Source organism: Dromiciops gliroides, chromosome 3 (assembly GCF_019393635.1).
Source record: "Dromiciops gliroides isolate mDroGli1 chromosome 3, mDroGli1.pri, whole genome shotgun sequence".
NCBI lineage: Eukaryota > Metazoa > Chordata > Mammalia > Microbiotheria > Microbiotheriidae > Dromiciops > Dromiciops gliroides.
In genome coordinates, this window is record NC_057863.1 from 144,925,485 (window position 1) to 144,951,550 (window position 26,066).

The following is a 26,066-nucleotide window of genomic DNA, read 5'->3' on the forward strand; positions in this document are numbered from 1 at the left end:
TATTAAATCTAAAAGTTTTTGTACAAACAGAAGCAATGCAGCCAAAATTAGAAAGGAGGCAGAAAGCTGGCAAACAATTTTTACAGCAAGTATTTCTGATAAAGACCTCATTTTTAAAATATATATGTAAGTAAGCCAAATTCATAAGAATGGAAGTCATTCCCCGCGTTGAGAAATGGTCAAAGGATATGAACAGTCAGTTTTCAAATCAGGGAATCAAAGCTATATATTGCCATATGAAAAAAAATGCTCTAAATCACTATTGATTAAAAAATGCAAATTAAAAGAACTCTTTAGCCATGCATATTAAACAGGTTGGCTAATATGACAAAAAAAGAAGGAAAATAATAAATGTTGGAGAAGCTGTGAGAAAATTTGAACTCTAATGCAATGTTGATGGAGCTGTGAACTGATCTAACCATTATGGAGAGCATTTTGGAACTATGCCCAAAGGGCTATGGACTGTTCATACCCTTTTACCCAGTAATACCTCTAGTAAGTCTGCAACTCAAAGAGTTCATTAAAGAGGGAAAAAAGACCCACATGTACAAAATTATTTATAACAGCCCTCTTTCTGGTGGCAATTATTGGAAATCAAGGTAATACCCATGAATTAGGGAATTGTTAAACAAGTTGTGGTATATAAATTTTAATACTATTGTGCTGTAAGAAAGGATTAGCAGGAGGATTTCAGAGAAACCTTGTAGAACTTGCATGAACTGATGTTGAGTGAGAGGAGCAGAACAAGGAGAACATTATATACAGTCAAAAGCAATATTTATGATGATCAACTGTAATAGACTTGGCTCCTCTCTGCAGTCTAATGATGCAAAATAATTTCAAAGAACTTATGATAGAAAAGGTTCTACACTTCCAGAAAAAAAGAACTGTGGATTCTGAATGCAGATTGAACCATATTGTTTCTACTTTTTGGCTGTTTTTCTCTTCTATTTTGAGGCTTTTTCCTAGTGCTCTGATTCTTTAATAACAATATATCTAATGCAGAAATATGTTTAATGTGATTTTACATATATAACCTATATCAGATTGCTTTCCTTCTTGGGGAGGAGGGAGGGAAAGAAGGGAGGGAGAAAAATTTGGAACTAAAAATCCTATGAAAACAAATGTTGACAACTATCCTTACATGTAACTGGAAAATAATAAAATACCTTTATATATATATATATATATATATATATATATATATATATATATATATATATATATATATATATATATATATATATATATATATATAATTAGGATTGGACAGACTGAAGCTAATGCCTCAAAGAAACAACAGAAAGCAGTAAAGCAGAATCAAAACAATGGAAAAATAAATGGAAACATAAAATAACTGCAGAAAAACCACAGACATGGAATATAGATCCAAGCATAACAGTTTAAGAAATATTGAACTACCTGAGAGCCATGATCAAAAAAAGAGCCTGAATAGCATATTTCAGGAAATTATCAACAACTACTCCAATGTCTTAGAACCAAAAATAGTGATTGAAAGAATCCCCCATCACCTTCTAAAAGAGAAACCAAAAGGAAAACTCTAAGGAATAGTATTGCCAAATTCCAGAAGCATCAAATAAATGAAAAAAAAAATTACTACAGGCTGTATATAATTAAACAATTTAAATATCAATGAGCCATGATCAGATCTACATAGGACCTGACAGCTGCAACATTAAAGGACTTGAGGGCTTGGGATGTAATATTCAAGAGGGTAAAGGAGCTTGGATTGCAACCAAGAGTCTACTACCCAGAACAATTGTGCATAATCTTTCAGAGGAAAAGATGGACATTCAATAAAATAGAGGGATTTAAAATTTTCTGGTGAAAAGCTCAGAACTTAACTGAAAATTTGATCTCCAAATACAAGACTCAAAAGAAGCATAAAAAGGTGAATCAAGAATAAAAACACTAATCAATAAAGTTAAAATGTTTCCATCCTTACATGAAAAGGAGATACTTCTTGCTCTTGAAAGTTGTATTTCTATTAGGTCAGATTTAGGGAGTATGCCTAGAGAAAGGGACTAGGTATAATTTAAATTTGATATGATGATATAAAAAAGCTTGAGGAAAAACAAAAAGGATTGTACTGGTAGAAGAGGAAAGGGGAGGCAAAATGATGTAATCACATTATTTAAGAGGCACTAGAATACCTATTAAATGGTAAATGATTGTGATAGAATACTATTGTGCTATAGGAATTGATGAGGAGCATGCTCTTAGAAAAACCTGGAAAGACTTAAATGAACTGATGGAAAATGAAATGAACAGAACCAGAACATTGTACATAGTCAAAGCAATATTGTATGATAAACAACTGTGAATGACAATCATCTAAGAAAATTCTGAAAGACTTATGAAAAATGCTATCCACCTTCAGAGATAATATTGATGGAGTAAGAATACAGTTTGAAGCATACTTGTTAAAATTTTTCTATTTCTTATTTTTTCCAATTCCCTGTTTTTTCCACAACATGACCAATATGTAAATAAGTTTTGCATGACTGTATATGTATGACCCATATCAAATTTCTTGTCCTCTCAATGAGAGGCAGGGGAAAGAGGGAAAGAATTTAGAAATCAAATTTAAAAAAAAAATAATTAACATTACATATTCATATGTAATTGAAAAATATTGAAAGCAGAATAAAATACTAATAGTTTAATATTTTAAATTGTCTAACAACTTTATGATTTAATTACCTGTAGTCCCTTTCCCTAGGTATAACACAATTTCAGGAGTAGAAGAAGATCACATATGGCTTAGCGTCATTTTGCATTTTTGTTTGTTAAAGGATGCTATATCAAAAGAAAGTCAGCATCTATTTTTATGCCCCACTACGATTGATATTTTTAAACTGATTCTTAGTCACTAATAATCCTTTAAACCTGGGTAGATGCTATCATTGCTTGCTCTCCCCTTGCATACCCATCATGGATAGAAGACAAATTCTATGCCATGGTGAGCCAAGAGATTAGTTAATAAATAGATATTAATAGGTTTATCAAAATTCAGATCAAAACTCATATTGATCAGTCCATCAAGGATTATTAAGTAACTACTATGTGCTTGTTTGATTATAATATATATATATATATATATATATATATATATATATATATATTAAAGAAAAGGATACAATTAAATTTATCTCTTTTCTTCTTACATGTACCTCCAGAGGCCTGACAAACTAGCATTATTCCAAGCTGGTATTAATTTTATGGATAACCCATTCAAGCCTTTTAAAGAACAAGTAATAGTTTATTTACTCTAAAATCATATTGCACAAATTTAAAAAATAGAGATGAATGGAAGAGTAGAGTATACTTACTTCCATTGTCTTTGTTTTCTGATGAGGTTAATGAAATCTAAAAAAAAAAATGACTTTGTTTAGATTAATCAGTTCAGTAGTGATTATCACTCAGGGGTTCTTAAAGCTGCATATTCTTTCTCATTAATAATCTGTGTATTTTGGGCTTTAGTTGTACCACATCTCTGATTCCAATGAAAACAATGCAACATATAAAAAGGTACTGAATGTAGAGGCAAAATGTATCATTTCTTTCAATTCTGTCATTTCTTTCAAGTTACTTTGATGTATGTATAACTTTTAGTAAGTTGGCACATGCTGGGCTAAACAAGCCTTTTCAGATTTGAAACAGCATCTTAGAGGAATATCCTTGGAAATTACTGCAATAATTTAAAAATTGCACCAATTTTCACCAGAGGAAGCAAGATAGAACTGTCACATTGCTTGAATTTTTAACAGCTAAGATAGGAAGGTATGATGAAAAATGAAATACATACATACATATACAGATAGATAGATAGATAGATACATACATGTGTGCACACACATATATGTATATGTGTATACAGACACGTATATGTTTGATCATGGGTAGAATTCCAAAGTGTTTCCAAAAAGGCAAAACTTAATTGAAGACATTGGAAAATTTAAGAAAATTTATTTTAAAGTGTATGATAAACAATTATATTTAAACATATATATTGCCTCTCTATAGATGTAGAAATTTCCACTAGGGACCCTGTTCCATAGGAACACAATTAGACTTAGAACCTTAAATAGAATAGAAACTTATTTTTTTAACATAAGCAAGAAAGAATAATAAAAATGATAAAAAAAACTGTCATATTTTAGTACACAGAATAATGAGAAGTGATGTCAAGAGAAATTATTTTGCACATTGGCTTTGCCAGTTACTTTTGTGTGACCTTGGACATGTCCCTTGAACTCTACATTTTTTTTGTTTCCTCATTCTATAAAATGTAGTTCTTAGTTTCTACTTGCACAACTCAAATTTTAAGGAATTATATTCTTCAATGAAATTGTGTGCCTCTTTTCCCACTTAATCACTTCTGCTTGTTAAGGAGGTCATCCCTTTAGTGATTTTTTTGGCCTATTTTACCATTAGGCCCTTTCTGTGTTTTCTAAGGTATTTCCTTCAGTGTTTTGGTGTTTCTTTTATAATAAGCTGTTATTTTATTCCATAAATTCTTACATCACTCTAATTGGTCTTCCCAGTTTTTCCTTTACCACATTTTCTCTTTAAATCTTCCAGGTATTCTGGTTGACTTGAGATTACATTAACTTTTTCTTTGAGCTTTTTTTTTGTTGTTGGCCTTTCACATTGCCTTCTTCATTTGAGTTTAGTTTTGTTTGTTTGTTTTTTGCTTCTTTTTCCAGCCTATATGGACAAAGTACTTTATGTTAAAGTAGGATTCTGCTTACAAAAACACTGTCCCAAATTTCATAGGTTTTGTGTGTTTGTGTTTTCAGAGCTAGTTCTGGGACTCTACAAATTTATGATGCTTCCAAGGTTATGTTGTCCTGGGAGAGGTATGTTAACCACTTTTCTGGTCTGCACTCTGTTTTTTACCCAGGAAGGGCAACTTTGCTCCTGCAGTTAAAAATGCTGGTGATGGGGGCAACTAGGTGGCACAGGGGATAAAGTACTGGCCCTGGATTCAGGAGGACCTGAGTTCAAATTGGCCTCAGACACTTGACATGTACTAGTTGTGTGACCCTGGTCAAGTCATTTAACCCTCATTGCCCCACCAAAAAAAAAAAAAAAAGAGAGAAAGAAAAAAAAATTCCACCTCTAGTTAAGGCACAGATCGAAGGCTAAGTCCTTCAAAAATGCTTGTGGTCCTCTTTGCTTTGTACTGTGAGCAGGGCACCTGGTCCATTGTGACCAATCACCAGCTTTCCTCCCTGCCCTTGAAATGTGACCAAAAACTGTCTATGTGCTATAGAATTACCAATCAGAGTCAGATATAACTGGCAGCAAAAGCTACCCTGTAATCACTTTCTGACCAGTAATCCAATTATTTTACAATCTCTGTACTGAGAGATCCCAAAAATGCTGCTGTGGCCATAGGTGAGCTTCAGACAAGCCTCTACTTCTATGTCACAAACTTCTCCTTCCAGCCTCTGGAAAAGGTGCCCCTTTTACTTGAGAGTAGTGAGTCCAGTTTTGCTCCTTAGTCCTCACTGCAATGTCAGTGAAAAGTAACACCAGGAATTGCCCTTCCCAATCAGGTTCCAACTTGTTGCTCTTCCAGGCTCTTATCAATACCTAGTCTCCAGGCTTAAATTGGTGAGCTGGAAACTCAAGAGGAGGAATCTGGGCCAGAAGTCCCTTCTGTCAGAGTAAAGAAACAGAGGCAGAGAAGCCAGAAATATCTAAGAAACATGCTTTGCATTTCTATTATTGGGAACTCTGTTTCCCTTCCCAAGTAAGGATGACATATATATTTAATGCTTGGCATACCCGATTTTCATTAGACCCAAATTTAGGCAAAAGGACTGAACCTCCCTTGAGGGGAACCCCAGCCCATATTAGGCAACAGTGTTTTATCATTTTCTTCTTGCATTTTCCTCTATACTTCTCAAGTTTTTCCCTGATTTCTAATTTGTCTCCCCAAGGGCTGTCTTTGGGAATTTTGGGGGAGGTGTACTTTCTTCCTTTTCTGTATCACTAGAGATGGCATTCCTCATCTTTAATGAACCCTTTGAATTCTTGGGGACCACTCCTGCCTGGCACACTGCTTGGCATCTCCTGGCACATTGCTTGGCACACCCAATGATTACGGACTCCAATTGCCTGGCACACTGATTGGCCTGGTTGGCAAATGCCTGGTACCTACGGACTCTAACTGCCTGGCACCCTGGTTGGCACACCTGGCACCTACGGACTCTAACCGCCTGACACCTTGGCACACCAGGCACCCATGGACTTTAACCGCCTGACACCTTGGCATACCTAGCATCTACAGACTTTAACTGCCTGGCACACTGGTTGGCACACCTGGTACCTATGGACTTTAACCACCTGGCACCTTGGCACACCTGGTACCTACAGACTCTAAACACCTGGTAACTTGGCACAACCAAAACCAAGAAAGAGAATCCAGGAACCCCAGGATCCTGCATCAGGAGTGAAAAGCTGTTCCAGTGAGAGATGCCAAGAATGTCCCATGCTGTTCAAAGCTTTATCTAACAAATTATTTAACATAACAAAACATTCTATAAGTTACCCTCCTCTACTTCCTCTTGAAACAATCTTGAGATGTTAAAAACTTCCCCAAGCCACCTACAAAGGAGTCCATAAAGTGATACTCATATACCATTCTAATTTAATATAAGACAACTAAGAATCATAAAGAATCTCATGCCATTGGTACCGGTTGCCATGGCCAAATTCAACATTGTGTTTATCATGCCACCTGGGATAATCATGGGGGTTACCATAAAAGAACAGAAGTTGCCAAGCCTCATGGAATACAGTGCAGGGGAAATCGAGTCCTTTCTCCCTGTGGATAGTTGGCACCTTGTTTGCTCAGATCTGATAACTCAGAATAAAGGCAATTAATGTAAAAGAATGAAAATCTCTATGAATAGAAAACTTATCTGAATCAATGAGGAGGAGGGCTATATATGTACAATTTCTTACACAAAAGCTGCAGTGAAAGCTTTCAGTTAATAAACTCAAACAGTATTTAACCCGTAGCAAAATCATAAAACCAATTTACAATAGCATAAAACAATTGCTAAATATTGCCATAATTTCCATCTGTCATTAGTTTACCAATTAAAACATGGAATCAGTTTTCTCAGGATTTTAAAGCAGAATTCTCAAACATTTTTTTTAACTTTTTCTTTTCTAAGAAAAGGCACTGAATTCAAGTAATTCAAGCAAATGAATTGCCTGGGGCTAACGGATCTCTGTTAATCCTAGACTCTTGAAGGACCCATAGGCCTCCCCCACCTTTCCCAAGAAAACCCTTTTGTTTTTCTAATGGGCCTAGTTTACCAGAGAAGTTCCCTGGGGCAAATTAAAAGAACCTCCTCCCCAGTAAACCAAACCAAAGGACAGACACACTGAGTAACTCCAGGACCACCTCCCTTCACTCCAAGTCTCCTCTACCCCCAGGGAAGACATGATTAGGTGTGGCTGCTGTCCCAGGATTGTGAGGGGGATCTAGAGAAGACCTGAGGGATCTGGAGCTGCCCCTCACCCAAATTCCCTCAGCCACCACCAGTGGGGGATGGTCCTCCCCCAACAAGATTCCCCTTCAGTCAGATGATGACCCCACTGGACTACCACACACACACACACACAAATGCCTGCTCATCTCATACTCAGGGAGAAAGGCACCCCAGGGAGCCATGCCTCCGTACATGCCTCATGCATCTCTTCTGAGATGAAATTCAGGGACTTCTCTCCTGGCTTCCCCCCACCAAACAAAACTTTATACTAAACCCTGATAACATTTTGCTCTATCGTCACAATCCTGGGAGGAAAGCTTTCATTCATAAATTCACCCAATACCCCTGCAAAAGACATATAGCAAGTGACTCCCCACCATGAGCCTAACAAACCAGAATGCTGGCTTTTCCTTCCTCCCCAAGGCAGTCCCTGTTTTGATAAATTCTTACCCCCTTGGTGCGCATGCTCCACCCTGCCCTTGCGACGTCTCTGCTGAGTTCCTCAGACTCAGGAGTTGGGGGGTGGCCCCCTCTGGGCTCCAACCATTGTTGGCGAGTGCTGGGAGTGCTGGAACATGGAAGGAGGGTCTCTCCAGCTCCTTACATTTCGGTGGGACTTCCAATTGTGAGGGAAATATCCATTCTCTTCTCAATAATTCTCAGGAACTCAGCAGTAAGGTGACAAAGGCTATATTTTATTCTCATGACAAGAAGGCACCCTAGTGTGCAGCTAGTGGGTGCCCCAGTTTAACCTTTTAACATCTCTCATGATTTCTTTTTTCCTGTTTACCTCTTTATGTTTCTTTAGGGTCTTGCATTTGAAAGTCACATTTTCTATTCATTTCAGGGCTTTTCACCAGGAATACCTGAAAGTCTTCTTTTTCATTGAAGTCCCCTTTTTCCACCTGAAAGATTATACTCATTTTTGCTGGGCAGGTGATTTTTGGTTATAATCCCAATTCCTTTGCCCTCCAAAATATCATTTTTGGTGCCCTCTGGTCCTTTTATGTAGAAGCTGCTAGATCCTGTGCTATCTTAACTGTGGCTCCACAGTATTTGGATTGCTTCTTTATGACTGCTTGCATTATTTTCTCCTTGATTTTGGAGCTCTGGAATTTGGCCATAATATTCCTGTAAGTTTTTCTTTTGGGATCTCTTGCAGGAGGTGGTCAATGGATTCCTTCAATTTCTATTTTACCTTCTGCTTCTAGAATATAATGTCAATTTTCCCTGACAATTTCTTGGAAGATGATGTCTAAGCTATTTCCTTGCTCATGGTTTTCAGTTAGCTCAATAATTTTCAGATTATTTCTCCTGGCTCTATTTTCCAGGTCAGCAGTTTTTCCAAGAAGATATTTCACATAGCCCTATATTTTTTATTCATTTGAATTTGCTTTCTTGTGTCTTGATTTCGCATAAAGTCACTAGCTTCTGTTAAGGCTAAAATTCTAGCTAAACTATCAAAAATATCTAATGAGTGGTCACCAATAAATTATAAGCTTTAGCAAGAGTTAGACTTTTAAGCATTTATTAAGGAGAACAAGAATTTGGTAAAGAGAGAAGAAAAAAGGCCTAGATTCCTATCTATTAAAGGGAGAGCACATTTCTAGCTCCCTTTTCCACTGGAGTCCTCAGGAAAGAGCATGAGTCAGAGTGCCCAGCTCTTCCTTCTTCCTCCCACTAGCCAACATCACTTCCTGACGCCAAAGAAAAGACATATGTTCTTGCCCTCAAAGACCTTCCTTTCATGGCGGAACTTTTCTACAGTAAGTCTCCAGCAGGTGGTGTCATTGCAATCATTACAGTTCCCCACTTTGTTTCCTCAAGAAACGGTACATTTCCTTGATGAAACAGTCAAAAATAACAGAATATAATAACCTATGCTAACTAACAATATGTTAATAAGAATATAGAAAAGGGAGAGAGGAAAGTTTTGTCCAGAGGGTTCGTTTTTTGTCCTCATGAACTGACGCTTCGACATTGGTCTTGCAAAGGGAGGGCCTCTGCAAAGAGCACATGTTACAGATGGTGTATATTACAACAGAAAGAGAAAAAGAAAAAACAACAACAACAACAAAAACCAAACTATTCATTTAAAGTCTCTGAAAGTCTTTTCTCAGATGTCCTCTAGGTGTAGTCCTGGAATGGAAGTCTTTTCAGGGGTTGATGTGTGGATGCTGGTTTCAAATACATTTTTTTTTCTTAGTATACAATTACTTTTGTGAAAAATCAGAACATATTTAAATACAAGTTAAAGCACAACACAATCCTAAAGAATACTTTTTTTTAAAAAAGAAAACTTTTACAAATGTTCCCCTCTTTTTTTTTTTTTTTTGGAATATGCTTATCAAAAATAATACTTCTAGAATCAATTTACACTTGCCAAAGCAACCGATTTGCCAGGGAAATGTTTTAAAGAGTTTGATCAAATAATCAGTTGAGAAAAAAATAACAAAAACAAACAACTCAGAATATGGGAGCACAATACTCCCCGAATTAACATTGTATTATGAAATCAAAACCATCTTGCAATGTTTCAAAATTAGAGATAGATGAATGAAAAGACAAAAATACACATGGAACAATAAAAGACAATGAAATTCAGACTAGGGAAATATAAATGAATATGAACTTAATATTAATAAGAGTATTATAAAATATAAACTCAATCACATGACTATAAAAACCTTTTACAAATATTCTCCTTGTTTTAAAAACTAAGTATAGAACACAATCTCAAAAGCATGAAAATCTCTATGAAAATAAACCCATACCATTAATTCCAAAATGTAGAGGTAATCACATAGAAATACTATGTGACCTCTGAACTGATACTATTACTATGAGTGAATTCAGAACACTTTTGATTCTGGTATCTAAAATCCCCAATACTCATATCAATACCTTGCTGCTTACTTCTACATTTCTGTAAAATATATACCCTTCCGTGGCAAAAGAAGTGGAGTCTTGAACTATGTTGATGATTGTCATTCTTATTCAGCTTAAATTTTTGTTTTTTAACCCCTCTATATTGTCTGTCATTCCTTTCATAATACAAATGCTTTAGAAGGTTACTAATTAAAGATGAAAGGAGATTAGCAAAATTATGAACAAAATGAGCATATCTGGAATTTATAGGGTTTTCTAAGGTTGTCTCAGAAGTACAGCCAGGCTGGGGAAGGACTAAGCATGAAGCTGCAAATGCAGGTAGAGAAAGCTGCGCATGCACAAAATCAGGACCTGAGGAAGGTGGATTAGATCTTGTGACCTCCTGGGCAGGAGAATCAAGGAGAGGAGGGGGAGGAGATGGGGTACCTAGAGAAGGGGAGGGGACCACCTCTCCCATGTGGTGTACAGCCTGGGAATCAAACTCAGGCCTGGGTTCCCCTTATGCTACTGCTGGGGGATTAAAAAGCTTCTAGAGAAGCCTCCAGGCATGCAAAATTAGAGCAACAATTAGTGTTAGAATTTGGAAAAGCTGCAGAAACCAGAGGCTTCTCTGAAAAAGCATGGCTGGGAGAGGGGGGGTTATTTCCTTGTCTGAGCACCTTGTTAGCTCTTCTAAAAAAAATAAAAGTAAAAATAGAAAATCCACAAAAACAAAGCATTAATATGATCTTATCTCCCATTTTTCTGGTTAAATAGACTAAAATAAAAAATAGGGTAATTAGGGAGTTTAAAAGGTCCATTTGAAAAAATGTAAAGGGAAAACACCGGGCAATTGGATATAAAGGGACAGGGTAGGTGAAATTTCTTACCCAACCTAAAGATCAGAAGAGTGAGGTTCAGCTTTCCTCTTTGTGCTCAGCCATCTGTTAAGGCTAAAATTCTAGCTAAACTATCTAAAATATCTAATGAGTGGTTGCCAATAAAGTATAAGCTTTAGCAAGAGTTAGACTTTTAACCATTTATTAAGGAGAATAAAAATTTGGTAAAGAGAGAAGAAAAAAGGCCTAGATTCCTATCTATTAAAGGGAGAGCACATTTCTAGCTCCCTTCTCCACCAGAGTCCTCAGGAAAGAGTGTGAGTCAGAGCACCCAGCTCTTCCTTCTTCCTCCCACTAGCCAACGTCACTTCCTGACACCAAAGAAAAGACACATGTTCTTGCCCTCAAAGACCTTCCTTTCATGGCAGAACTTTTCTACAGTAAGTCTCCAGCAGGTGGCGTCATTCCAATCATTACACTTGCATTTGTTCAATCCTAATACTTAGGCAATTATTTTCATCAGAAGATTTTTGTATCTCCTTTTCCATTTGGCTTTTTCAGCTATTGACTTTTATCTCATGTCTTTCTTGCATCACACTCATTTCTATTTCTATTTTGCCTCTACATCTCTAACTTCATCTTCAAAGTCCTTTTTGAACTCCTCTATGGCCTGAGACTAATTCATACTTTTCTTGGAAGGTTTGTATATAGGGGCCCTAACATTGCTATCCTCTTCTAAGGGCATACCTCCATATTCCTTGTCACTAAGGAAGCTTTCTATGGTCTACAACTTTGTCTGCCTGCTCATCCTGCTTGTCTTTCACTTGACTTTTAACTCCTTCTTAGTGTGGTGTCCTGTTTCCAGGATATGCTGTCCCAAGCTTCAGGGGGTCTAGGTGTTATTATTTAATGCAGGTCAGGTTCTTCACTCACCTGGCCCTTTCTCTGGTTCATAGGTAACACCAGGCAAACTTGCCAATCAACCATGTAACAAAACTTTATGTGCCATGGTTCCTAGCTCCAAGGAGCCTGCAGGGTGCAGGCTCACTAGGCTATTGTCAAGACAGCTTTTATTTGTCATTATTTGGGTTCGTTTACTTGGAGTATAAGTTATAAAGTGTTCCTATGACAATCTGATTTGTTCTAATAAGAAATAAGAATCTGAAACAGTTGAAATCATTACACATTAATAGGAGTTATTAAATTTGGTTTTAAGCTCACAAGCTCCAGTCTAATTTTTAAAATCTTCTGAATACTGTTTTCCTGGCACTTAAGTTATATTTATGGAGAAAAAATAGATATGTGTATAATCAGAAAACATAAACACGATCCAAAAGAAAAGTAATGAGGTCCTGAAATACTGAAATATTATTTTGGATTATGCCTTCTGCTTCTAAAATTCTTAATTTATTTATGGTGAGCCCTTGACCTATCCTAAGGTAGCAGAAGTGGATACAGTATACAAATATTTCTAAAATTCATGTATCATTTTTAGAATCCCCTAAGGGTTTTAATTGCTAGAGAGAAGCCAGCTTTGCTTTTTAACCTTCCGTTCTCACTCTTTTATGTTACATTAATGCATATTATACTTCCTCTTCCTGGCATAAAGCATGAATATTTGAAGCTTGTCCTTGAGACCTGCTCCAGTTACCTAAAACTAAGAATGGATAACAAAAGAAAATAATTCCCCATTCCCTCATAACTCCTTGGGTAGGATATTGTTTCTCAGGGGAAAAAAAATAAAATAGAAAACAACAACAAAAACACTGTTAACTTACCAAGAAGAGTAGCATGTCAAAAATTGCTATTAGAAAATCAACTCATTTCCAATACACAAATGAAGAAGGCAATTGTTTTTAACCATGCTACAGATTTTTGAAGGCAAAATCAGAACATTTTTGTTTTTAAAGAATGGATTTCTGCCTCATCTGGAAGGGTTATTAAGATGGAAAAGATAGAGATTACTAAGGGAAAGATAGGAAGCTGCTGGAATTTATGAAAAATAGTTTAAGGGATAATGATAACAACTTAATGAGGAAAGGATTAAAAAGAAGAGAGAAAAGAACTGGGAAATATACCTACAGCAGGAATAGTGAGGAAAAAGGCTTTGACATTTTTCTGGGAAATGAAGGCCCTGACCAAAACTACAGAAGAAAAGGAAGTATGAAACTATATTGATACGATGTCTTGGACTCTGTCTTTTATTCAGGCAAAATACTCAGGGAATTCTTTATCTACATGGTTCAGAATTTTATTTCATTTGTTCTGTGTAAACACAGGTACCGAAATGGATTTATATATATATTTTTTGCAGGCAATGGGAGTTAAGTGACTTGCCCAGGTTCACACAGCTAGTAAGTGTCAAGTGTATGATTCCAGATTTGAACTCAGGTCCTCCTAAATCCAGTGCCATACTTTATCCAGTGCACCACCTAGCTGCCCCTTTGAAACAGATATTTTTGAAGGATTATTTTGTTTTGCTCTTAATTCAAAATGGTGAATGAAGTATTTACCATTTGTAGAATGAAGAATAATATACTTTGAATGAAAATGTAATTCATGGAAAACCTGCCTTTTTAAATTCTGTAAAATAACAGTTCATGAGTCAGGATATAAAAACTAAGAATGTGATTTTTTCCCCTTGGTTCTTTACTTTGGTTTATATTAGAGAAAGAAAAAAATACATTCCTGTGTTACAAAAATTAATACTTTTATCCATGGTCTAGTGACATTGCTGTATGTCTTTATTCTGTTTCATGTAAAAACCAGCATAACTATGAATACTACAGCATGGGGTGCAGTTTCTCCCTCCTAAAATGCATTTAAAAAAATTCTTCTCTGTCTTCTGATCTCAGCCTCTACAGACCAAGTCTAATTTTATTGAATCATTGAATATCAGTGTTAGAAGAAGGAACCTTAGAAATCACCTTTTCTTTTTTTCTCAGCCAAATTCCTTAAAAGAAAAAAAAAAAGGAAAAAAACTATATTCAATTATTATCTCCACTTCACTTTCCAATATTCTCTTCTAAACCTGTAATCTTTCTTACAAATGCATTACTCAACTACAATAGCCTTTCAGATTCACCAATCCTTTCTTAATGGTCAAATCAAATAACATTGTGTCAGTTCATAGCTTCCTCAAACTTTCTGTAGCATTTAATAATGTTAACCACCCTCTAATTGACAATCTCAGTTCTCTGGATTGCTATGACACAGAGTTTCTTTGGTTGTATCCCCACATATCATACTACTACTTCTCATTCTCCTCTGATTCATTTTCCATCTATGTCAAACACTCTTTTTTTTTTTTTTGGCAGGGCAATGGGGGTTAAGTGACTTGCCCAGGGTCACACAGCTAGTAAATGTCAAGTGTCTGAGGCCAGATTTGAACTCAGCCACTCCTGAATCCAGGGCTGGTGCTTCATCAACTGTGCTACCTAGCTGTCCCTCTCAAACACTCTTAATATGGGTGTGTCAGAAAACTCTGTCATGGGTCCTCTTTTCTTTTCTCTCCATACTCCCACAACTAGTGATCTCATCTGTAACAGTATCTGGTTTAGATTATCATCTCTGTGGACGTGATTTAATTCATTTTTGCATGTATGCATGCATATGTTTACATATTCTACTATAATGTGTGCATGGGTATGTATAAATAAAATACACAAGCAATTTATATAGCTACAGCCTTTCCTCAGTCTTCTATGACCAATTGCCTGGTGGATTTGAATATATCATATGTATGTTTAAAAAAAGAATTTATTTTCAGAGAAAACTACACTTCTGAACATGTTTATTTCTGTCAAAAATACCATCATTTTGTTTCTGTGACCCACATTTATAAACTCAATATAGTTTTTGAAAATTCACTCTCCCTAACTTCATATATCCACTTATATTGTAAATAATGTGATTTGCTTATAAAAATATTTCTGGCATCTATCTTCACCTTTCCAATCACAATCAATATGTCAGTGAAGATACCCATTACTCCTCTTTTGGATCATTACAATAGCCTCTTGTTATATATCTGTTCCCCAAAAGCTCTCCTCCATCCAGCTACTAAAGTTGTGAATATTGACATAATTGCCCAGACCTAATCATTTAATTCCCTTAATCTATAGCTCCAATGGCCCTCTATTTCTCTAGGATAAAATAGAAATTGTTCTGTTGGGCCTTTAAAAACCTTAACTATATATGATTTATTGATAAAATAACCCTTTTCTTCCTCATGCTGGAGAGTTAATTCATTAGAAGAATATATTATAGTGGTTGATTTTTAAAAAATAAATTAAAGTATTTTATTATTTTCTAGTTACATGTAAGGATAGTTTTCAACATTTGTTTTCATAGAATTTTTAGTTGCAATTTTTTCTCCCTCTCTCCCTTCCCTCCCTCCTTACCAAGATGGAAAGCAATATGATGTAGTTTAGATACGTACAATCATATTAAAATTATTTCTGCATTAGTGATACTGTGAAAGAAGAATCAGAGCGCAAGGGGAAAACTTCAGAAAAGAAGGAAAAAGAACATATGATTATCTCCATAGATGCAGAGGAACTCTATGAACACAACTACGAAACACTCTTCACACAAATCAAATCAGATCTGAATAACTGGAAAGAAATCAATTGCTCATGCATAGGCAGAGCTAATATAGTAAAAATGACAATACTACCTAAATTAATTTACTTATTCAGTGCCATAACAATGAAACTACCTAAAAATTATTTTATAGAGCTAGAAAAAAGAATAACAAAATTTATCTGGAAAAACAAAAAATCAAGAATATCCAGGGAAATAATGAAAAAAAAAATTCACAGGAAGGTGGGTTAGCACTACCAAACCTGGAGCTTTACTATAAAACTGTAGTCATCAAAACTATCTGGTACTGGCTAAGAAATAGAGTGGAGGATCAATGGAATAAGCTAGGCACAGGAAACACAGTAGTAAATGAGACTAGTAATGTAGTGTTTGATAAACCCAAAGACTCCAGCTTCTGGGATAGGAACTCAGTATTTGACAAAAACTGCTGGGAAAACTGGAAGATAGTATGGCAGAAATTAGGCATAGACCAACATCTTACACCTTATACTTAATAAGCTCAAAATGGATACATAATTTAGATATAAGAGGTGATACCATAGGTAAATTAGGAGAGAAAGGAATAGTCTACCTTTCTGATCTTTGGAAAGGAAAACAGTTTATGACCAAACAAGAGATAGAGTAAATTATAAAATGCAAAATGGATGATTTTGATTATATTAAATTAAAAAAAAATGTACAAACAGAAGCAATGCATCCAAAATTAGAAGGGAGGCAGAAAGCTGGGAAACAATTTTTATGGCCAGTACTTCTGATAAAGGCCTCATCTCTAAGAACTAAATCAAATTTATAAGAATCCAAGTCATTTCCCAATTGAGAAATGGTCAAAGGATATGAACAGGCAGCTTTCTGATGAAGAAACCAAAGCTATCTATTCCCATATGAAAAAATGCTCTAATTCTCTAATGATTAAAGAGATGCAAATTAAAACAACTCTGAGGTACCACCTGACACCTATCAGATTGGCTAAAATGACAAAAAAGGAAAATAATAAATGTTGGATAATCTATGGAAAAATTGGGACACTAATGCATTGTTGGTGGAGCTGTGAGCTGATCCAACCATTCTGGAGAGCAATTTGGAATTATGCCCAAAGAGGTATAAAGCTGTGCATACCCTTTGACCCAGCAATACCACTTTTGGGTCTTTTTCCCAAAGAGATCATGGAAATGGGAAAAGGACCCACATGTACAAAAATATTTATAGCTTCTCTTTACATGGTGGCAAGGAATTGGAAGTTGACAGGATGCCCATCAATTGGGGAATGGCTTGACAAGTTGTGGTATATGAATACAATGGAATACTATTGTGCTGTAAGAAACAGGATGGAACAGGAGGAGTTCAAAGAAACCTGGAGGTTCTTGCGTGGGCTGATGATGAGTGAGATGAGCAGAACCAGAAGAATATTGTACACAATAACATCAACATTGTGTGTTGACCTACTGTGATGGACTATATTCTTCTCACCAATGCAATGGTACAGAAGAATTCCAGGGAACTCATGATAGAAGAGGATCTCCAAATCCAAGAAAAAAAAAGAAAGAAAGAACTGTGGAGTATAGATGCTGATTGAACCATATTATTTCTTTTGTTTTGGGTGCTGTTGTTTTTCCATTTTGAGGTTTTTCATCATTGTTCTGATTTTTCACTATATCAGATTACCTGCTGTTTAGGGGAGGGAGGAGAGAGGGGAGGGAGGGAGAAAAATCTGAAATTGGAAAGCTTGTATAAACAAAAGTTGAGAGCTATCTTTACATGTAACAGGAAAAAAAAAGAAAAGAAGGGAAAAAAAATAAACAGCCCAAAAGTAGAAACAGTATAGTTTGATCTGCATTCATAATTCACAATTCATTTTTCTGGATGTTGAGAACATTTTATATCATGGGTTCTTTGATATTGTTTTAGATCATTGCAATGCTGAAAAGAGCCAAGTCTATCACCATTGTTCATCACACAATATTGCTGTTACTGTGTACAATGTTCTCCTGGTTCTGCTCCTCTCACTCAGCATCTGTTCATGTAAGTCCAGTTTTCTCTGAACTCCCCCTGCATCCCATAGATTTTGCTGTGTTGTGTCATTATTGTTGTTCTTTTGCATGAAGTTATTGATTGTTTCTTTGATTTGTTGTTTGACCCACTAATTCTTTAGGATGAGATTACTTAGTGTCCAATTAAGTTTCAGTCTACCTTTCCATGGCTCCTTATTACATGTAATTTTTATTGCATCATGATTTGAAAAGGAAGCATTTGCTTTTTCTGCCTTTCTACATTTGACTATGAGGTTTTTGTGCCCTAATACATGGTCATTTTTGAATATATGTCATCTACCACTGAGTAAAAAGGTATATTCTTTTCTATCCCCATTTACTTTTACCCAGACATCCATCATATCTAACTTTTCTAAGATTCTATTCACCTATCTAATAAATTGATTAATTATGCTTGGACCTCTGTCTCCCAGAATTTCATTTGACTCTATTCTTTCCTCTGTGAACTAATTATGATGAAAATGAGGTTCAAGAGTTGCCTGCCAAGCTCCTACAGGTCCCCTTCACTTTTTTTTTTTTTTTTTTTTTTTTGCGAGGCAATGAGGGCTAAGTGATTTGCCCAGGGTCACACAGCTAGTAAGTGTCAAGTGTCTGAGGCTGGATTTGAACTCAGGTCCTCCTGAATCCAGGGCCAGCACTTTATCCACTGTGCCACCTAGCTGCCCCCCTCCACTTTTAAAGTTCTTCCTTTCATCTTTCTTTTATGTGAGAAAAATTGTGTGCCATTCTACCTCTCCCTTCCTTCTCCCAATGCATCCCTCTTTTTTACCTTTTTTTTTTTTTTTGGCCATTTGAATGTAATTGACTAACACTCATGCCCTCTGTCTATGTAAATTCCTTTTAATTGTGCTAACAATAATAAACATTATTAGGAGTTACATGTATTTTCTTCCCATTAGGAATGTAAACACTTTCAGTTCATTAAATGCTTTATGATTACTCTTTCATTTTTACTTTTTTATGCTTCTCTTTGAATATTGCATTTCAACACCATATTTCTATTCAGCTCTGATCTTTTAATTATGAATGGTTGAAAGTTTTCTATTTAGTTAAATATCCATTTTTTCTCTCTGAGCGAATATACACATTTTTTTTTTCTGGGTAGGTGATCCTTGGTTATAATTCTAGCTCCTTTGCCTTTCAGAATATAGCATTACAAGGCTTCTGTTCCTTTAATGTGGAAGCCGCTAAATCTGTGTGGTCCTGATGGTGCCTCTACAATATTTGAATTCTTCCTGTATGGCTGCTTAAAATATCTTTTCCTTAACCTGGGAGTTCTAGAATTTATCTATAAAATTCCTGGTAATTTTCATTTGTGAATTTTTTTCAGGATGTGATAGATTATATTATTTTCTATTTTGTCCTCTTAATCTAAGATATCATGGTAGTTGTCCATTAAAATTTATTGAAATATGTTATTTAGACTCCTTTCTTGATAATACCTTTATGGTAGTCCAATAATTTTAACTTATGTCTCTTCAAACTATTTTTGTTGTCTGTTTTTCCTAAGGTATGTTTCATTTTTTTTCATTCTTTTTGGTTGATTTGGTTGATTTGTTTGTTTCCTGATGACTCATTGAGCCTTTTTTTTTTGAGAAAATATATATTTTTTTCCCCATACATACACAGAAAACATGGCCACTACATAAAGCTTAGGTTTATGGTGTGAGGTCCAGGAAAAACTGCTTCAAGGTGAGACTCCAATACTGAACACAGGGAGTAGGGCCTACCCCAAACCTGAGTTGTGCCCTATCATCCATAGATACCCCAATACTGACAATTCAATAAAAGATTTCCTGGTATTACCTCTTTGGGTGATCCCAGATCTCCTACCCCAGGTTGTACTTCTGGGGGCTCAGCAGAGGAGGAAATGAAAGAGAATACAAGGAGAACAGAGATTTAAAATGTTCTGAGTCACTTGGAGGGAATCCCTCACTGTGAGTGAAAGGGCTGGGTTCTTCTCCTTTCACCTCCCAGAGTCTAGGGACAGTGGCATCCAAGAGATTAAAATTTTAATTTTCTAGCACAGTCCCAGAAATGAGAGGATACAAGGATGAGAAAGGGAAGTAGGTCTGATAGCTGGGAGGTAGTAGTTTATAACTGCTACAAGAAGAGATAGATCTGGGAGCCCTCTTTTAGGGGAAGGGACAGCTTGGTAGACGTGGAGCAGGCAGGTAAGAAGTGAAGAGTCAGGACTCATTTCTGGGTCTCTAAAGAGACAGGTTTATGAGTTTTGATTGTGGAATCCCCAGGGTTAAAGTTCCCAAGTCATCCAAGAAGGGGCTCAGGAAAGCCAAGGTTCAATGCAGGCCTCATAGAGCAAGCAGTTGGAGTGCCAAGCAATCTATAGGATTCCAGGTGTTGGGCACAATGGCCCCTCAGACAGACAGGGTCCTCAACCCAAAGGATTCCTAGATATAAACCTGTTACTTTTTCATCTACAGTACTTACTGATTTGTATCATAGAAGCCAAAAAAGCTGGATTGCATGTGAGTAATACCACCATCATGTAAAGAATTAATTGTTATTTGAGGTTTTTATGACCCCATCTTTTGGCTAGAGTTGAAAAAACCCCAGTGTGCTCTGGCCTAGGGCTCAGGTGCAGTGCCTCCACATACCACATGGTGCTCCAACCAACTGGTTGTAGCCCTCACCATGGCATTGGCACCTCACATCATCACCATTTGTGGAGGCCTACATGGGCCTGGCAAAATTATAATGACTGGAAGCCCAGTGAGGGCAGTCATGTGACTGTCAGTCAGGGCTGCCAACCAATTGGCTTGAGGCTATGTGTGGTCAGCCTGGGGTCTGCGGGGAAGGAGAAGGGAGGAGATTCACCATTCTAGCTTGAAGATGGAAGGCAACAGGATGCAACAGTGTGTTCTCAGCTGATATCTAGGCAATGGTGTTATTCAGGTTGTATCATATCCCTTCCCCAATTTAATTTCCTTTCCCTTAATTGTACTGCTCTTGCTTGAGTTTTTAAGTTCGTTCTTGTTAATAAATCCTGTTCTGTTTTTGAGGGAGGCTGTTGGTCTCCTTCCTTACCCCAATATTGTGGGAAGCCACATAGCTAACACTCCCCAATTAAAAATTAGTCCTTACAATCATCAGGCTTCCCAATCAGATCCACACACTCCACTATGAGAAAATTCTGCCATATAGTTGCATTGGATGCTCTCTCCCTATTATTAGTGCCAAGAATTTTGCTGGCATTGAGGTACAAGTTAGGGTGGTGGAGATCATGCCAGTAGGTATAGATGGACAATTCCTAGCCCCAGGGGCCAGGTAACAAAATCAGTATGGGTTAGACCTCATGGAGGTGGGGAACAATCATTTCATGTAGTTTGTCTCCATATTGACCCATATATAAAGATGAGAGGCAGATGAAAGTATCCACATTGTGCTCACCCATAAAAGAGAGTAGTGCTTGACAGATGAGGTCCCCCCAGGAATAACAGGGAATACATTCTCTGGCAAGGGAGGGGGGACTGCTCCATGATAGTAGCCACAGCTTCCGGGAACCCTTGTATATCTTCCCATGGTTGTCAAAGACTCTTTCCCCCATCGAAGAGATCCAACACTGTCACCAGTGTCCCTGGATGTCTCTGATTGTTGTGCAGCATGTGTCTAAAGGTAGCAGAGCTGTGAAAGAGTCCATCTACTTTTATGATAGTTTTGTAGGGAACTTTGGAGGACTCAGGAGCTGCAGGCAGCAGGAGAGGCAGCAAAGGCAATAGGACCATGACCACTGGACAGGGAAGCTGGCATCCCCAGGACCCCAGCATGCTCCAGCCTGGATCTTTGAGCTTTGCTCCTCCCCTTGTTTACTTCCTTCTTATTCCAGAGCCCAGGAAGGAGAAGGGTAGTGAATGGGAAGAGTTGAGGGATGGGTGGGAGGCAGGGAGAGCATCCTCACACAGAGCTCTCATTGAGGCTTTAGCTTCCACTTGCCCAATTCTAATTTTTAAGGATTTTTTTTTCTTCAATGAGTTTTTTGTGCTTCCCCTTCCCCCCCAACCCCACCTCATTTGACTGATTCTGTTTTTTAAGTAATTAATTTTATCAATGAATTTTTTAACCTCTTTTTCTACTCAGCCATCTGTTTTCTATCATCTAATTTTAGATTTATTTTTGTTTTTGTGTGTGCCTCTTTTATGTAGTAGTTAGATGTCTTTTTCATATTTTTCTTCTTTTGTTTTCATGTTGATGACTAATTTTTCTTCTACCACTTTTTAAAAAAATATTTTGAACATAAAATTTTAGCTCTTCTGGGAATTCTTGAGCTTATTTCCAGTTAATATATTTACCCCATTTGAGACTTTATAAGTGTTTGAACTGCATTTTCTTCTTCTGACTTTGTATCTTGCTTTTACCTCTCACAAGAGCAGTTGTTTATAGTCATGTCCTTTTATATTTAGATTATTTTTGTTCATTTGGTAGGGAGGGGCACTGTCTCCAGCTTTAAGCTTTTTTTCCGAGCTAGTTCCGAAAAGTTAGAATTTTAGGTGCTTCTAAGGTTGTGTGCTCTGGGGAGAAGTGTGATTATAGCTCTACTATTCTGCATTCTGTTCCTTACCCAGAAAACACCCTTGATCCCTTGGATCTGTGATTAATACCATTCCTCAGGGCCCCTGATTTCTTCAGACTGGTAGTGTAACTGCCCTACAGGGCTTTCACTCCTTCTTGTCAGAAAAATACTCTTCACTAATATTGAAATATGTCCCCAAACTGAGTATAGACAATGGAGTTGGCAAACATTGTCCCTAAGTATTTCAACTCCCTCTTGATCTAAACTACATCTTCCTTCCCTTGAATTATACTCAACAGTTGGTTAAAGGGTCTGAATAGGCAGTTTTCTGATGAAGAAATGAAGAAAGCAAAGCTATCTATTGCCATAAGAAAAAGTACTCTGATTCGCTATTGATTAGAGAAATTCAAGTTCAAGCAACTCTGAGGTACCATCTCACACATATGAATTTTGCTAATATGACAGAAAAGGAAAATAATAAATGTTGGATCACTAATGCATTGTTGGTGGAGTTGTGAACTTATCCAAACATTTTAGAGAGCAATTTGGAACTATGCCCGAAGGGCTATGGACTCCTCATACCCTTTGACCCAGTGGTATCTCTGCTAGGTCTGTATCCCAAAGAGACCATATGGGAGGGAAAAGACTGCTGCTGCTTCTGTCACCACTACTTAGTCCCACTACTGCTGTTCCATCCTCATAAGCTCTGAGCCAGCCTCCATCTCTGTACCCCAGGAGCAGAAAACAACCTTAAAAGGCAAAAGAGACTAAAATAAATATTTTTAAAATATATGAATAAGAAAAAAAAATAACCCTCACCATTGGCAGCTACTATGGTGACAGGGAGGATCAAAACATAAACTCAGAGGAAGACAACAATGATAAAACTCCTACATATGAAGCCTTAAAGGGGAAGAAAAATTGGTCTCGAGTACAAAAAGCCCTCTTGGAAGAGCTCATAAAGGATTTCATAAACCAAATAAGAGAGGTAGAAAAAAAATTGGGAAAAGAAATGAGAATTATGCAAAATAGAGTCAATAGTTTGGAAAAAGAAGCAATAGGTCAAATGGAAAAGGAGATGCAAAAGATGACTGGGGTAAATAATTCCTTAAGAATCAGAATTGGGAAGATGGAAATTAATCACTCAATGAGACAAGCTGAACAAGTGAAGCAAAAACAAAAGAATATAAAAGTAGAAGAATGCATAAAATATCTCTTCAGAGAAACAAGAGTCCTTAAAAATAGATCCAGGAGGGATAACCTACATATAATTCCACTATCTGAGGACCATGATCAAAAAAGAGGTTAGGAAGCATACTTCAATACATTATCAAGAAGAACTGCCCCAATTTCTTACAAATAGAGGAAAAAGTAGTCATTGAAAGAATCCATTGATTACCTCCTGAAAGAGACCCCAAAAGAAAAACTCCAAGGATCATTGTAGGTAAATTCCAAAGTTATCAAGTAAAGGACAAAATACTGCAAGAAGCCAGAAAGAAAAAAAAAATAAATATCAAGGAACAACTATCAGAATTATACAGGACCTGGCAGCTTCAACATTAAAGGCTCAGAGGGCTTGGAATATTCAGGAAAGCAAATGAACTGGGATTACAACAATGAATTAAAACCAAGTAAAATTAATTGTAATCATTCAGGCGAAAAGATGGAAATTCAATGATATAGGAGACTTTAAACTTTCCTAATGGAAAGTTTAGAACTGAACAGAAAATTCAGTCTACAAATACAAGACTCCAGAGATGAATTAAGAGGTAAAAAGGGGGAAAATATATTACTCAATAAGGTTAAAATCATTGCATTCCTACATGGGAAGAAGATCCTTGTAACTCAATTGACTCAAAGAAGGAATAATATACACACTTAATCGGGTATAGAATTCTATCTTATCCTATAGGAAATTAAAAGGTGAAAGAAAAGGGTGAGGTGCTGATAGAAGGAAGGTTAAAACTAGGAGGGTAAAAGTGCAAAGACAAAAAGGAGGGGGGGTTACAGAAGAGAGGACAAAACTGGAATTGAAAAGGGAAAAGACAAAAGGAGGGTCTGATAGAAGGGATGGTAGACTGAGGTGGCCAGAAACAAAATACTACTGAGAAGGGAAAGGGGAAAAGGAAAGAGAAAAATACAAATAAGGAAAAATAAATAGGATGTAGGGAATACACAGTAATCATGACTGTGAATGTGAATGGGATGAAATCTCCTATAAAATAGAAGCAGATAACAGAGTGGATTAAAACAGAATCCTACAATATGTTGTTTACAAGAAACACATTTGAAGCAGAGAGATATACACAGAGTAAAGGTAAACAGCTGGAGGAGAGTATATTATGCTTCAGCTGAACTAAAAAAAATAAAAAACCTAGGGGTAGCAATCCTTATCTAAGATATAGGAAAACCAAAAATTGACATAATTAAAAGAGATAAGGCAGGAGACTACATCTTTCTAAAAGGTACATAAATAATTAAATAATATTAATACTAAACATGTATGTACCAAGTGGAACAGCATCCAAATTCTTAGAGATTTGAAGTGACTTAAGGGAAGAAATGTACAGTAAAACTATATTAGTGGGGGACCTCCCCCTCCCCCTCTCAGAGATACATAAATCTAATCACAAAATTAATAAGAAAGAAGTTAAGGAAATGAATAGAATTTTAGAAAAATTAGATATGATAGAACTCTGGACAAAAATGAAAGGGGATAGAAAGGAATATACCTATTTTCTCAGTGGTACATGGCACACAAAAAAAAAATTACCATGTATTAGGGTATAAAGTCCTCACTGTCAGATGTAGAAAGGCAGAAAGAGTAAATGCATCCTTTCCAGATAGTGATGCAATAGTAATTATGTATAATAAAGAGCTATAGAAAGGTAGGCCAAAAATTAATTGGAAACTAATTAATCTTATCCTAAAGAATTAGTGGGTCAAACAACAAATCATAGAAACAATCAGTAACTTCATCCCAGACATTGAAAATAATGAGACAACTTAGAAGAACTTACGGGCTGCAGTCAAAGCAGTTCTTAAGGGAAAATTTATATGTCTAAATGCCTAAATGAATAAAATAAAGAAAGAGGAGACCAATGAATTGGACATGCAACTAAAAAAAAAATCTAGAAAAAGAAAAATTGAAAATCTTTAATTAAATATTAACTTAGAAATTCTGAAAATTAAAGGATAGATTAATAAAATCTAGAATTAATAAATAAAACCAAGAGCTGGTTTTATGAAGAAAAATCAATATAATAAACCTCTTGTTAATTTGATTTATAAAAAGAAAGAGGGGGCGGCTAGGTGGCGCAGGGGATAAAGTACCGGCCCTGGATTCAGTAGTACCTGAGTTCAAATCCGGCCTCAGACACTTGACAATTACTAGTTGTGTGACCCTGGGCAAGTCACTTAACCCCCATTGCCCCACAAAAAAAAAGAAGAAGAAGAAGAAAGAAGAAAAACAAATTACCAGTATCAAAAATGAAAGTGGTGAATTCATCACCAGTGAATTGGAAAGTAAAGCAATATTAAGGAGATATTTGGCTCAAGTGTATGCCAACAAATTTGACAATCTAAAAGAAAGGGATGAATATTTGCAAAAATATAAACAGTCCAGATAAACAGAAGAGGA

The 26,066-nt window shown here is 36.4% G+C and overlaps 1 pseudogene; it reads right to left on the minus strand.

Annotated features, from left to right (window-relative positions):
* Positions 1-20,179: 20,179 nt before the first annotated feature.
* Positions 20,180-21,698, minus strand: LOC122751681 (annotated as a pseudogene).
* Between the last annotated feature and the right edge of the window lie 4,368 nt (positions 21,699-26,066).